Below are 15,349 nucleotides of genomic sequence, written 5' to 3' on the forward strand. Positions count from 1 at the left end.
AGGCACTAGGGAATGGGAGGCAGCAGCAACCTCCCCAGTTCTCCTGCTGCCTGCCTCCCAGAGTCCTGCTCAGAGCCAGGTCTCTGAGATGGGAGGTATGGACACACATTTCAGGCCTGGCAAGCACTCAGGGAGCAAGTTCCGACTCCTCCAATTTGCAGGTGGGGAAACTGAAGCCCTGAGAACATAACTTATCCATCCAAGGTCTCACAGACTTAAACCTTAGCCACTAAGTCCTCTTTCCCCAAAGAAACCAGTTCCCCGTGAGCACAGACTGCAGCATGGGGAGCCATTTCCCCAGCATTGCCCACCCAGTCCTGGGGCAGAGCCTGGCCCCAGCCATGGCTGCTCTGAAGATGAGCGGAAAGCGAGGCTGCGGGACCCACTTGGGAGAGTGACACATTTTGGAGAGCTGCCTTCAGGCACTTGGTAGGCTGGCAGTTGAAGGAGGGGAAGGCTTGTTCTATGATGGCCCTGAAGACAAAGCAGGGAGGGCCCTTGGAGGTAAAGATTCAGGCTCCACCTGCAGAAATTGATTCTATCGTTCTGGCCGAGGAAGCCTGACAGGCCCTGTTCTCCTGCCTGCCCCACACTCCTCATCTCTATGCCATTCCCCCGACTCACACCCCAGCTCTGCTTGCTTGGCTCCCCAACATGCCACGCACATTCCGCCTGGTGGCCTTTGCACTTGCAGTTTCCTCTGCCTGGAACGCTTTTCCGCAACTCCAGTCTGGCCTTTTCTTGTCATTTACATTTCAGCTGGACATATCACCTCCGCCGAGAGGCCTTCCCAGCTCACCCTAACAACACTACCCCGTCATCAGCCTAAGTAATTCTGCTTAGAGTTTACCACTATCATCTTTATTTCTCATTGGCCTCTAACTACTCCTGCTTTCTAGAATGTAAGTTCCATGAGAGCAGGTATCTTGTGCGTCCCTTATCCCCAGTGACAAACAGTGCCTTCATAGAGTGCTGCTCAATAAATATTCCCTAACTGGGTGAATAAATGGAAGAATGGCCTGCCATGTAGGGAGCTCCCTGACAAAAGTGGGATGCAAGCGGAAGCTGGATGTTTATCTGTGGATGATGCTGTTGAGGTGGCACGCCTTAGTCATTGAGAGAAGTTGAGAATCTCTTTTTGGAGGTTAGGTGCAGTGGCTACACCCGTAATCCCAGCACTTTGGGAGCCCGAGGCAGGCAGATCACTTGAGGCCAGGAGTTTGAGAACAGCCTGGCCAACGTGGTGAAATCCCATCTCTACTGAAAATACAAAAATTAGCTGGGCACAGTGACGCATGCCTGTAGTCCCAGCTACTTGGGAGGCTGAGGCAGAAGAATCTCTTAAACCTGGGAGATGGCGGTTGCAGTGGGCTGAGATTGTGCCACTGCACTCCAACCTGGGTGACAGAGTGAAATTCGGTCTCAAAAAAAAAAAATACATATATATGTGTGTGTGTGTGTGTTTATGTGTGTGTATACATACACACACACATAAACACACACACACATATATATCTCCTTTTATATTTGCTTGCTGTGTGACCCAGGGTAGGTTACTACACCTCTCTGAACCTCTCTTTACCCATGTGTAAAATGAGGGCCCTAATAGTACCTTCCACATAAGACAATTGTAATGATCACATGAGATGCTGTTGTAAAGACTTTAGCCAGGGCCTGGCAGTCAGTGAGGGCCCCATCGTCATTAGTAATAGTCCTTAAAGATCTATTCTGGCTATAATTCCTTCTGATTCTTGGACACATGAAGTCTTGGATGACATGTGCACTTGGCTTGAGCCTCCTCAACTGCATCTCCGAAGTGCTGTGTGTGCCCTTAGCACCCTCCAATGTTCTCCCTGTGGCCAGAGCCTCTGGGATGGTATAACCACATTGCTTCTTTCAAGTTGCTGGCAGTGTGAAGTGGGAGACAGAACATGCTTGGGCCCAATTCTCAAGGGCTGTGCCACCCAAGTACCCATGGGAGGCAGACGGGAGAGAATTGAATTTCTGCTAGAGTCATCAGGGAAGGCTTCCCAGAGGAGGCTGGACATGAACTGCACCTGATAGACAGGGAAGGATTGGGAAAGAGGGAAAGAGGGAGGGATGCACTGCAGGCAGGAAGAGTGACACGAGCAACAGCTTAGGAGGGATATGTGCATTCATTCATCTATTTGTTAACTGATGCTATGAACTGAATGTGACCCCCAAAGTTCATGTGTTAAGAACTTAATCCCCAATGCAACAGTGTTAGGAGTGGGGTCCCCTAAGAGGTGATTAGGTGATGAAGCTCCAACCTTGTGGATTAATGTCATTATGATGGGAGTGTGTTTGTTATCTATCTCTAGAGTAGGTCATAAAATTGAGTTTCTTTTTTTTTTTAAAGACGGGGTTTCACCATGTTGGTCAGGCTGGTCTTGAACTCCCGACCTCAGGTGATCCTCCCGCCTTGGTCTCCAAAGTGCTAGGATTACAGTCGCGAGCTACCACGCCCAGCTATAAAATTGAATTTCATCCCCTCTTGCTCTCTGGCACACATACTGTCTTGCCCTTCCCCTTCTATCATGGGATGATGCAGCAAGAAAGTCCTCACCAGATGCCGGTACCATGCCCTTGGCCTCCCCAGCCTCTACAAGCATGAGCCTGGCCTCCCCAGCCTCTACAAGCATGAGCCAAATACATTTACTTTCTCTGTAAATTAGCCATTCTGTGGTATTCTGTTATAGCAGCCAAAGCAGACTAAGACAGCACCTAATATACACCAGGACATGGCTGGGCCCTGTGCCGAACAAAACCCCTATTCAGACAGAGCATTTAGCCTACAGGGGGGAAAGAGAAGTAAACAGACAAATACGGTACAGAAAGACAAATACGGTACAGAAAGACAAACAGGAATGCACAGCGTCCCCCCAGCTGCTCCTGGGCATAACTCAGTCCACTGGGAGTCAGGGAAAGTTTCCTAGAGGAAGCAACACTTAAGCTGAGCCAGAAGGCAGAGGAGGGAAAGACAAGTGTTCCAGGCAGAGGGAACAGAGTGTGCAGATAGCAGCAGCAAGAGGGTCTTTTTTAGTTCAAAGACCTGCAAGGTGTTCAGTGTGCCTGGAACTCAGTAAATGAGAGGAGCACCTGAAGATGACAGTGAAGGAGGCCAAGACAAGAAGGGCCTCAACACTGGCCTGATACTTTTTTAGCCTTTACCCCGAGAGCAGTGGGAAGTCACTGAAGGGTTTCAAAAAGGGATTATTCAGACAGGAACCGCATTTGCCAAAAAGTCACTCTGTCTGCTATGTGGAGAGAGGAGAAGGCCAGGTGTGGCGGAGGCAGGAGGGAGACAGGTTAGGTTGAATATTGCAGTTGTCGAGGTGAGATGTGGTGAGCAGGTGCATAAATGGGAGGAAGACACAGATTCTCTCAGGAGACTTTCCTTGCTGAAACTAGGCTGGCTGGGAGTGGGTGGCAAGGAATGAGAGGGTAGGGGCAGACGGACTACGAAGAGAGATTTGCTGTAAAATTTTGGTTCAGAGATGCCTAAAAGGCCTAATTTTTCAGGGACCCCTCCCCCCTAGGTAGGATACAACTGCTGGGAAACTTTGATAAGTGATCAGAGTGGGTAATGACTTCAACACCTGTTTATCGTATACCTACCACACGTCAAGCATTGCGCTAGGCCCTGTGGAACCAATGGTAAGCAGGACAGACGAGGTCACTGTTTGTCTTACCACAGCGGAGGAGCAAGATAATAAACAAAACCATAGATAACATGGCAAGTGGTGATAGATGGGTAAGAGAAGAATAAGGCCCAAAGGGACGTGTGAAGGGCAGAGAGGGACCACAGTTTCAAATATAGTCAGGGAGAGCTTCATTAAGAAAAACCAATTTCTATTTTCCTTCAAAAAAAAAGTCTTTATTGTGGTACAATTCGCATACCATACAATTCAAATCTACAACTCAATGACTTTTAGTGCGTTTGCAGGGTTGTGTAACCATTACCACAATCTAATTCCAGAACATTTTCATCATCCCCAAAAGAAACTCTCTACCCATCTGCAGTCACTCTCCACTCCCGCTTTGCTCCAGCCCCTGGCAACCACTGACCTACTTTCTGTTGCTATGGATTTGCCTATTCTGGACATCTCATATAAGTGGAATCATGCAATGTGTCGTCTTTGGTGACTGGCCTCTTTCACTCAGCATCATGTTTTCAAGGTGTGGAATAAGGTAACTTTTGAGCAGACACCTGGAGGTGAGCAAGCTGGCTGTGCAGGTGTCGGGGACGGTACTCAGGGGAGAGAGGAACCCCAAACTGCACAACCACAGAAAGTGGAGCGCTTGCTCCAGCCAAGCTGCCCTGGGTCCTCCTGGGATAATGGCTTGCCCGGCAGACAGGAAGGAAGGGCAAGTTAGGGTAGAGGGGGGTTGAGGTTAACCTGGACAGCCTGCTTTCTAACTTGGGCAAGTGGGTTGCAAAGATGGCCTCTGACACCCCAGGAGACTTTGAAATGCTCCTTGGGACCGCAAGGCTGGGAGAGTCATTTGGCTCCTTCAGCCCCATGGAATTGGAATGCATTTCCAATGGATATGAGCCTGTATGGCTCAAAAGCCCAGGACGGGTGGGAGGGGCTAGTGTTGCTGTGATGGTTTGGGCTCATTGTGGGATCTGGGGGAACAGAAGGGTGGCAGAAGAGCACAGCTCGGCTTGCGATTCAGAACGAGCTCTCTCTCATCATCCCTTTTTCTGGGACTGGGAACATCCAGGGACTCCAGAAGGCTCCCAGGGATCTGAATGGGCTTTTAAGTTTTTAAAAAAAAATTTTTTTTAAGAGACGAAATCTAGCTCTGTTGCCCAGACTGGAGTGCAGTGGCCTGATCATAGCTCACCATAACCTCAGACTCCTGGGCACAAGCACAAGCAATCCTCCTGTCTCAGCTTCTTGAGAAGTTAGGACTCCAGGCCCAACTTGGGTGATTGGCTTTTTTTTTTTTTTTTTTTTTTTTGTGAGACAGAGTAAGACTCTGTCACCCAGGCTGGAGTGCCGTGGTACAATCTCAGCTCACTGCAACCTTTGCCTCCCAGGTTCAAGTGATTCTCCTGCCTCCACCTCCCAAGTAACGGATTACAGTCATGTGCTAATACTTTGTACTTTTAGTAGAAACAAGGTTTCACCATGTTGGTCAGGCTGGTCTTGAACTCCACACCTCAGGTGATCTGCCTGCTGTGGCCTCCCAAAGTGCTGGGATTATGGGCGTGAGCCACCGCGCCTGGCCAATGATTGGCTTTTTGATGGGACTTTTGCAAAGCCAGAGGGTGAAGACTGGAAGATTTTCTGGGGCCTCATTGAAAATTCTGGATTTTTCTAGTCTGGAGGTGGGAGTGGGGCTTGAGAAGGAGAGGAGATGCCCAGAGCCAGCTGAGGTCGCCTGCTCTCAGGAGGGTGGAGGGCTGGAAAGCAGAGGCACCCGCAGTCCTGGGCTGGAGTCCCAGTTTCAGGGTGGTCTTGGTGAAGCCTTTTACCTCTATGGTCCACAGACTCCCCAAACAGGAACATGGGACAGCATAGTGCACAGTGTCCCTCCCAACTTTGACACTCTAGGACTCCAGACCCCTAGGACCAGAATAACTGTGGGAGAGGTGCCAAGCGCCTCAGGGGCACGGAGACTTTAGTAAACTCAAGGCAGGACACCAAGTTTGACCTGTGCTCTGACAACAGGGAACAATTTTTATTTTAAAATGTATTAATTTTTTTCATTTTGTAAGTATTTTCGTGTATATTTCTAAAAAGTAGGAGCTCTTTTTAAAGCAAACTATAATACCATTATCACAACTGTATCAGTTAACTATTGCCACAATGATGCTGAGCAACAAAGCACCTCAAAACTCAGTGGCACTCAACGACAAGCATTTCGTTCTCTCTTACACTTCTGTGGGGCAGCTGGGTTTGGCTGAAGTAGGTGGGACGTGGCTCCAGGTTGCCACTGGGGTCAGGTTGGCTTCACGTGTCTCTTACTCTTTCGGGGTCAGCCGGCTTCCCTGGGATATATTCTCTTGATGAGGGCAGTGGCTCAAGAACAAGCCCAACCCTGCAAGCACATTTCAGCCTTTCACTGGGTCATGTTCACCAGCATGCACTGGCTAATGCAAGGAACAAAAGAGTCAAAAGGTGGGGAAATGGATTTCACTTCCTGATGGGAGGAGCTGCCAGATTCCCAATAGATTCGAGGACGAATGAAAAAATGCGTCCATTTTGACAATCAGCCAAACCCAGCATCCTCCAGTGGTGACCAGTGAGGGAGGTGTATATATATATATTTTTGTTTCTTTATGAACTGTAGATTTATTGCACTTATTTATTCTTGTTAACGCGCCTTTTTTCCCTCCTGTCTTTAGCCAGTGGTGGCCTTTTCAGTTTAGCATGGCCCCAGGAGTCTCTGGGAACTTCCTGCTCTTTATTGATTATAAGAAGTTCCAGGCTCATCTTGTACATTTCCTGCCCCAGACCTAGAATTAGTACCTTTTTAAAAAGCTATACAGTTGTGCCGGGTGTGGTGGCTCATGCTTGTAATCACAGCACTTTGGGAGGCCAAGGCGGGCGGATCACCTGAGGTCAGGAGTTTGAGACCAGCCTGGCCAACATGGTGAAACCCCATCTCTACTGAAAATACAAAATTAACTGGGCGTGGTGATGCATGCCTGTAATCCCAGCTACTCAGGAGGCTGAGGCAGGAGAATGGCTTGAACTCGGAGGCAGAGGTTGCAGTAAGCCACGATCGTGCCATTGCACTCCAGCCTGGGCAAAAAGAGCGAAACTCCATCTCAAAAAAATTTAAAAATTAAATTAAATTAAATTAAAAGCTATACATTTGTAAGGCTTAAAGTCAAGCAATTTTTTTTTTTTTTTGAGATAGAGTCTTGCTCCCTCACCCAGGCTGGAGTGCAGTGGCACGATCTCAGCTCATTGCAATGTCCGCCTCCCAGGTTCAAGTGATTCTCTTACCGCAGTTTCCCCAGTAGCTGGGACTACAGGCATGCACCACCACACCCAGCTAATTTTTTGTATTTTTAGTAGAGACGGGGTTTCACAGTGTTAGCCAGGATAGTCTTGATCTCCTGACCTCATGATCCACCCGCCTCGGCCTCCCAAAGTGCTGGGATTATAGGTGTGAGCTGCCTCGCCTGGCCCAAAGTCAAGCAATTTTTAAAGCATAAAATGTAGAGCAAACTCCCTTCCACTACCCCGCCCCCAGCCCTTCATTTTTTTCCATAGAGGCAGCCACTGCTATCAATGTCTCCTAAATCCTTCTAGAGATATTATAAGCCTAACGAAGCATAAATATAAGATATGCATTTTAAATGCAAAAAAAAGTTTATTTTTTACAGTGTGTAATGGTTTTACACTACAGTTTATACTAATTACAGTTGACACTGATACAGCATTTGCCATGTGCTGGGAGAGCCGACATCCTAATGGAAATCTGCCTCAAACCAGAGACCAGGTATTACTCACACCTTTACAGCCTTCTTTAGGGCATCAAACCTACCCTATATTTAACGGGGTCAGCATTTCCCAAAGTATGGTAGGTTCAATGATTTTACGTGGTACAGAGTGAATATTTGTTATTTGAGTAGTTAAAAATATATTTTAATTTATATAAGAAAAATAAAACAAGGATCACTTGAAAGCCTATGGTGTCCCTGATTTCCAGGTTGCTTCCACTATTGAACCTGAGTTTGTTGGGGGTCTGCTCGTGGCTGTCCCTGAACAGAAGGCAACTGGGAGCTCTCACTTTTGATCCTATCTCTATTGCTGTCTTTCCTCTAGGTAGCTATGGGCATATCCGTCCATAGACTCTCCAGGAGCATCTGCTTCCAGTCCTACCTGGGCACTGAACATGCTCCGTCCTTAAGTGGACTGGGCTCCTCTTCTCCTCCGAGTCCCTTCTGAATTTCCATTTTCCCGGTTGTGAAGGACATGATTCCTGTAGCAAAGCCCTAACTTGAGAAATCACAGCGGTTTTGTTTCCCTAAGGGAACCCTGACTGTTTCACCCCATGTTCTGCCTCTTCCTTTTTAAAAAATAATTGTGGTAAAATACGCATAACATAAAATGTAGTGTGTTAACCACTTTGACGTGTATCATTTAGTGGCATTAAGTACAATTCACCTTGTGCAACCAATCTGCAGAACTCTTTGCATCCTGCCAAACTGAAACTCTGTATGCATTTAACAAGAAATCCCCACTCCGCCCAGCCCCCGACTCTTCTACTTTCTCTCTCCACGAGTTTGATTACTCCAGGTGCCTCACATACCTGGAATCATGCAGTATGTGTCTTTTTGTGACTGGCTTTCACTTAGCTTAATGTCCTCAAGGCCCATCCACAGTAACATCTGTCACAATTCTCTTTCTTTTTAGGGTTCAATAATGTTCCATTATATGTACGTAAGGAGGATTGCTTGAGCCCAGGAGTTTGAGACCAGCCTGGGCAACATGGGAAAATCCTGTCTCTACAAAAAAATTAGCCAGGCATGGTAGCCCATGCCTGTAGTCCCAGCTACTCAGGAGGCTGAGTCAGGACAATTGGTTGACCCAGGAAGATTGAGACTGCAGAGCGCCTGTCTCAGAAAAAAAAAAAAAAAAAGTACGTTTTTTGCTTGTTTATTTGTTTGCTTTGTTCTGTTTTGTTTGGGGGAAGGTCCAGAAGAGCTGTGCTACGGGGCAGCAGAGAGTTCTATGTCCTGCCTCAGGGCATCTCGACAGACATCTGCTGTCCCCAGTTCCCTGTCTCCCTCCCTACTGTGGCTCAGCCTGGCTCTCCACTAGGCTGGGAGCAGGCCCTGCCTTATCTCCAGACGCCTGTTATCTGCACACCCATCTGTGGACAAATGGCCAGCCGGCTGGCTCCTGGTCACCCCTGCCTAGAGGGGGGTCCTCCTCTCAGGCCTGTGTCTGGCAATTTGGGCTGGAGCCCAAGGTGGGGGGTCTCCCAATGGAGGAGGCCCAGGTCGACCCTACCCCTGGAGCTTTAAACCCCAGAATGATGCTGCTTAGACATTCCATTCACATTCATGGAACAGGAATCCGGGCCAGGAAAACTGTCCGATCTCACCACCCTTCACTCACTGCATTTCACATCAGGCCTTGTAAGGTGGGTAAGGGCTCCAGTTGTCATTCCCATGGAGCAAATGGAGAAACTGAGGCTAAGCAAGGAGCTGTGTCGTGTTGCACACAGCAAAACAGCGGCATTGCAGGGACTAGAACCCAGGCCTCTTGTCTCCTATCCTAGCTTCCAAGAAGGAGAACTCACGGACCCCATGCCCCAGGCCCTACCCTGACATAGGTGCTTGGGACTGGGGCACAGTCATGTCCCTTCTTTCGGCCTTGGTTTCTTCACCTCTCAAACAGATAAAAGTGGGTGAGAGGGAGAAGCCTGTCCTTAGCTCTGGAGGACCAGGGATGCAGCAGGCAGAGCTGGGTAGAACGTGAAGCATGTGGAAGCACGTGGGGCTCTGGGCTCACCCTGCTGGGGCTCAAGTCCCACCTTCCCTGCTTAGCGTGAATTTGGGCAATCACTTGACCTCCCTCTCTGCCCCTTGGTCTCCCCATATGAAGAAAAATGGGGAGAATAACACGAGTCAATCTCCATGAAGCGCTTAGGACATAATGAGTGCTCCTAAGTGTGAGTTGCAGTTGTTTTTGCTCTCAGGAGAATGTGGTGAAGTCGCTGCACTATCTGGGTTGATGACCTGGCTGTGCTGCATGACCTTGGGCAGCTCACATAACATCTCTGAGCCTCTGGTTTATCATCTGTAAAACAGGGGCAGTGTGTCTTTGAGGCTGTAGTAAGGGTCTTGGCACAGATCGTGGCCGCATTGACCGGGGTGAAGCTGGGAGCTGCCAGTGACCTGCAGGGAGGATGCCTGCCTGGAAGATGGAGACAGCCTGCGGGCCTTTGTTTACAGAGCCCATCTCTCCTCTGATGGATGCGGCCTGTAGAGTCTGTTTGCAAGTTTCTCCTAGGAACATGAATCAAGGTCTGTTTGGAGAACACGTGAGCTCCTCTGTCAAACATCCCACCCGTGCTGGGGCCACAGAGCCTTGAGAGCATAGTGGGTCCCAGATTGTCCCCAGAGATAGGGGTAGGCCAGGAGATCCAGTCCCTTCAGCCAGGCTTCAGAGGGGACAGTCTAGGCTCCAAGACAGACACCCTCCCTGGCCTCAAGGAGCTCTCTAGAAAGCAAGATAAGACCTGGACTCAACCAGAAAACAGGGAGAGGGAGATAAAGACCCATCTGCTTCCACTCTTGTCCCTCTGATCCTCCACAGCAGCCCAGAGTGATCTTTTTAAAATGTAAATCTCATGGCTCACTCCTGCTCACAACCATCTGTGACTTCTTTGCGGTTGAATCAAAATCTGATTCCAGGCAGGGCATGGTGGCTCACACCTGTAATCCCAGAACTTTGGGAGGCTGAGGTGGGCTGATCACTTAAGGTCAGGAGTTTGAGACTAGCCTGGCCAACATGACAAAACCCCCTCTCCACTAAAAATACAAAAATTAGCCAGGCATGGTGACAAATGCCTGTAGTCTCAGCTACATGGGAGGCTTGAGAATTGCTTGAACCCATGAGGCAGAGGTTGCAGTGAGCCAAAATCGTGCCACTGCACTCCAGCCTGGGTGACAGAGCGAAACTCCATCTTAAAAAAAAAAAATCAGATTCCTTAAAAATGGTCTTGGAGGTCAAGCAGGACCTTGCCCCTGCCTGCCACTGGGGACCCCAGCTCCCAGCCCCTCTTCCCACACTGGTTTTCTTCCAGCTCCTCCAGCAAGCCCGCCTCATGCCCTTCCCAGCTCTTCCCACAGGTGCTCCCTTCTCCCTGCCCCATCTGGGTGGCCCCTCTCACACTTAGGCTAAGCTTGGCCTCCCTAACCACCCCTTATCATAGCACCTTACTCTTGCCTGGGTGGCCAACATCAAATTTGTAATGATGTGTGTAGCTGTGTGTGAACATGCTCAGTCTCTGGGTGGGGCCAGCGTCTATTTCACACCTCAGTGCATGCCCAGCCCCTGGCACGATGCTTGCCACATAGAAGGCTCTACACAAATATTTCTTGATTGAATGAGTTACTGACCAGGAGGAGAACTGATCTCATTCTTGAGGTCAAAAAATGTACAGTTGGATCCAGTAGAGAGGAAATCGGAGAAGACGTTTTAGGGTAATCAGCACTAAAGCTGGGTTGTGATGCTTGGTAAGACTTTGACTGGCAGAGAGGAGAAAAGGAGAGTGTAGTGTTTAGGCTATGGGTGGGCACTGGGTTGAGGGATGGCAACAATGTGAGGTGCTGAGACCCTAGGCTGCAAATGCAGCCACCTGGGGCAAGTCTCTTGAATCCTTTGAACCTCAGTTTCTCTATCTGAAATATGAGGATGATGATACCAACTTCATAGACAGAGCAAATGAGGAGGAAATAAAGCTCTTCATCAGGGCTCAATAAATTGCAAGTATCATGATTACAGATTTTTATTTCACCACCTTGCCAGTCTGAAGATGGAGGTGTTATTGTCTGCATTTTCTCCTGATAACAAATTCAATTTATTTATTTATTGGAGATGGGCTCTCACTGTGTCACTCAGGCTGGAGTGCAGTCACTCTTGTCAGGTACAGTCAGAGTGCACTGAAGCCTGGAACTGCTGGGCTCAAACTATCTTTTTGCCTCAGCCTCCCAAGTAGCTTGGACTACTTGGGTATGTAGTGGAGCACATTGCTGGGATCCCAGCAGCAGTCAGGGAAGAGTTCCCACTTGACCTCCAGATGTGCGCCACTGAGCCCGGCTATGTTTATTTTTAATGCTACATATTTTTTAAACATTGAAACTATCTCAAATTTATAGACAAGCTGTAAGTATGGTACATTGAAGTGTTTTTCCCCAAATGCTTTGAGAATAAGTTGCGGATATGATGCCCCGACTCACCTGAACTTTTTTGTGTTCATTTCCAACAAACAAGGACAATCTCTTACAAACCATAGTACAGCCATCACCATCAGGAAATTGATATTGACATGTTCCCTCCTTCAAATCCTCAGATCCCATACAAGATTCTCACTGGGTTAGAATCACGTGCTGTGTTTAGTTGCCACATTTTTTGGTTTCCTTCAAACAATTCCTCAAACTTTCCTCTGAATTTTATGATCTTGACATTTTGGAGCTCACTGGTCAACTATCTTGAAGAATGAGCCTTAACTGGGTTTCACTGGATGCTTAGGGTCAGGCAAGAACATCAGAGTCATTTCTTCTGTCTGCACTGTTTCAAGGTAAGGAAACAAAGAAGGTGGGAAAGGAAATGTGAAATGGCCTCTGAGTAGAAAATACTGAGGTGGGAAAGTATGTGGCATATCCTACTTTCAGTCTTTTCTGCTGCAAGGATGACCTTGTTTGCTAAATTTTCACTGCAGCTGATCCTGGCCAGAACCCTCTCGACATCAGGGAAGAGGCTAGAAGGGTTTAGGGACTGTTTACAAGTTGTGGGGTCTTTCACCAAGTGATGAGGGTGCGGGGCTCCTGGTGTCCTCTAGGTGGCGCACAATTCTCTGGGGAAAAGGAGAATTCCAGGTGAACTAATTTTCCAAGGGAAGGAGAGATGGTTTGAGAGGGGCCTGCGGACTCCTGAAGGGGAACCAGCTCCCCATCCCCCTGCTCCTTGCAGAGCAGCACCCAGCATTCAATCATTCACTCGAATTTATTTGCCTCCTGCCTGCCTGTGGCCAAGACTTGCCATCTGTAGGTCACAGCACAAAGGGAGGAGGGCAGGGTTGTCAGACTTGAAGCTTAGGAAACCTCGCCTCCGGGCTGGTTTTGCCCCTGAGTTGCTGTAAGACTGAGCACCTTTCTGGGTCTCAGTTGTTCCAACAGTTTTAAAAAGTGAGGATGTCAGCTTGGCTAGATTCGGGTCCTGCTTTATCCCCAGCCCCCCACCCCTATCTGTCTCCATCTTGAGCCCGTCCTGGCTCCAGACTCCTCCTCTGTCCCATAAGAAAGGATTAAAATCTCACAAGCAGATGAGAATGAAGTGTGAAAGGGCCTACGAGGTTTGCATGACAGGGGAGGGGCTGACACCTCAGAGCTATCTCTACCCCCACAAAAGGAAGGTGGGGGGAGGGAGCTGGAAGGCTTGGAGAGGCCTATCTTCCACCACTCCCAGAGTTAAGCAGGACTGTGGCCCCCCTCTTCCAGTGTCGCTGGCCTATGACTTGCTCACCAGGGGTGACGCCCCCACTAATGCATCGTGGGGTGTCCAGAGACTGCGGCCAACTCTGGAGTTCCCCTGTGGCCTCAAACTGTCCTCTAGGACAGTTGACATACCCGGCTGTGCCTCAGTTTCTTCATCTGTAAAACAGGCCAAAACCACTTTTGTCACAGGGAGGTGGTAGCCATAACTGCTGTTTAAAATCTTCCATCTGCTTCTCCTTCCTGCAGGGAAGGTGGAAGGGAGGCCTGGGGTGACCTAGCATCCTGACTTGGTGAAGATCCTATAGGGGAAGAGGGCCATGGAGTGGTAATCGCAGATAAGGGGCCCTTTGGTGCTTTCTGCCTCGTGTGCGCTAATTCTTCAGCTGCAGACAGCATCTTGTGACATCCAAAGGACTCTCATATCCACGACTTGATGTGACCTTCACATTCTACCTTGATTGGTGGAGAAACTGAGGCTGGCAAAAGGAGATGTGACTTGCCCAAGATCACACATCCTGCCAGCAGCCAAGTCAAGCTGTAGAGTGCAGCGGATAAGAGGAAGGGATGAGGCCATCCTGGTTCTGCTGTGCTTAAGCCGTGTGGCCTTATGCACATTCATTTCACCTCCCTGAGCCTCAGTTTCTTCATTTGTCAGTAGGAATAGTGCAGAATTGTCCTGAGGGTTAAGTAAAACAAATAGAGTGACATACTGGGTGCGACCCTGGTTTTGGTAACATTCCAGCCAAAACACACCTTTCTTGGTTCTAAGTGACTATATTTGGGGAGTGGAGACTTGTCTTTTTTTCATCCTACTTCTTGCATCTCACCTAGAACTTCCCTCTCCCATCATATCAGTCTCTTCCCCAGGTCTTCCAGGCTCCACTGCCAGCACTAAGAAGTCAGGGATTGGGTGTGGCCTGCTCACCGCTGTAAGCCCCGCACACAGCACCGCACCTTACACTGAGTGAGAATCATGGCTCATATTTGAAGTGCTCACTGTGTGCCAGCCCTGTGCTAAGCACTTTCTCTGCCTCTTTTCATTTAATCCTCACAGCTCTTCAAGGTAGGAGCTATGATTCTCATCCCCATCACAGCAGTGATAGAACTGGTATCAGAAAGGGAAAGTAACCAGCTCAGCAGGGCCAGGCAAGTCTCAGGGTCGCGTTGGGATTTGAACCCAAGTCTGTGTGACTCCAACACTCAGCCACACAGCAGGCTCAGCAGCTGTTCTCTGCTAATAAAGCACACAATAGCTGGCACATCGGCCACCCTCAATCCATGGCATTGGATATTGTCTCATGACTGTCATCATTCCTTCTGACTCTCAGTCCCTCCTCTTGACAATAGCTTTGTGTTGCCCCCATTCATGCCCGTACTAATGCCCAGTCCTTTAGGGGGTTCCCCAGCTAGCCAAGGTGACCCCATGCTAACATTTCCCAAGCTCTGTTCCTCAAATGTTATCTCCATCAGTCTCCATCATCAATGACCAACTCCTCTGTGTCAGAGGAAAACAGCTCCCACCTGCATTTATTTCAGCCCGGCTTTCCTATAAATAGACATATTTATAGAAAGCTGGCTTGTCCTGACGCTGTTTCTGTTAACATGGCAGGCATCTCAGCCAGCTGGGCACAAAAGCAGCAGAAACCTTCAGTCCTGCCCGTAAAGGCCCCAGAAATGTCTCTGTCTCTGGAGGTTTTTGAGAAAGCAAACTGCTGCAAGAGGAATTATGAGTGTAAACTTGTCCCCTCCCTCTGCCCACACCCCAGCCCTCTCATCTGGACAATAACAGCCCCATCTCATCTCTGAGAAACCATTCCCGAAGGTTCCAGCTGAGTGCAGGATTAAGCCTCAGGGTGGCAATTAGCTGATAAGGCGATGACCTCACCCCGAGCAGAGAGAGTCTGGCTAGCCGCAGCCTGTCCCTGCAGGACACCCTGCCCTGGGCCTCTCTCCCTGGACTTAGAGACAGGAACCTTGGCCCAAGGCTTGGGCAAGTCTCTTCCCCTCTCTGGACCTCTGATTGCCCCTCTGTGAAATGGAGCACATTCTGACCTTCACAGGCTTGTGGGAAGCTCCAGCAAAATAAGAAATAAGACATTGCTCGGAAAGAATCTCTGGCAGCAGTGCATTGCT

The 15,349-nt window shown here is 48.9% G+C and overlaps 1 pseudogene; it reads left to right on the top strand.

The window, feature by feature from the left end:
* Positions 1-5,840: 5,840 nt before the first annotated feature.
* LOC110567052 (PEST proteolytic signal-containing nuclear protein-like) overlaps positions 5,841-15,349 on the top strand; it is an 81,605-nt pseudogene continuing 72,096 nt past the window's right edge.

Source organism: Aotus nancymaae, unplaced genomic scaffold (genome assembly GCF_030222135.1).
Source record: "Aotus nancymaae isolate 86718 unplaced genomic scaffold, 86718_ANA_hifiasm-v0.15.2.pri h1tg000064l_1, whole genome shotgun sequence".
Taxonomy (NCBI): Eukaryota; Metazoa; Chordata; class Mammalia; order Primates; family Aotidae; genus Aotus; species Aotus nancymaae.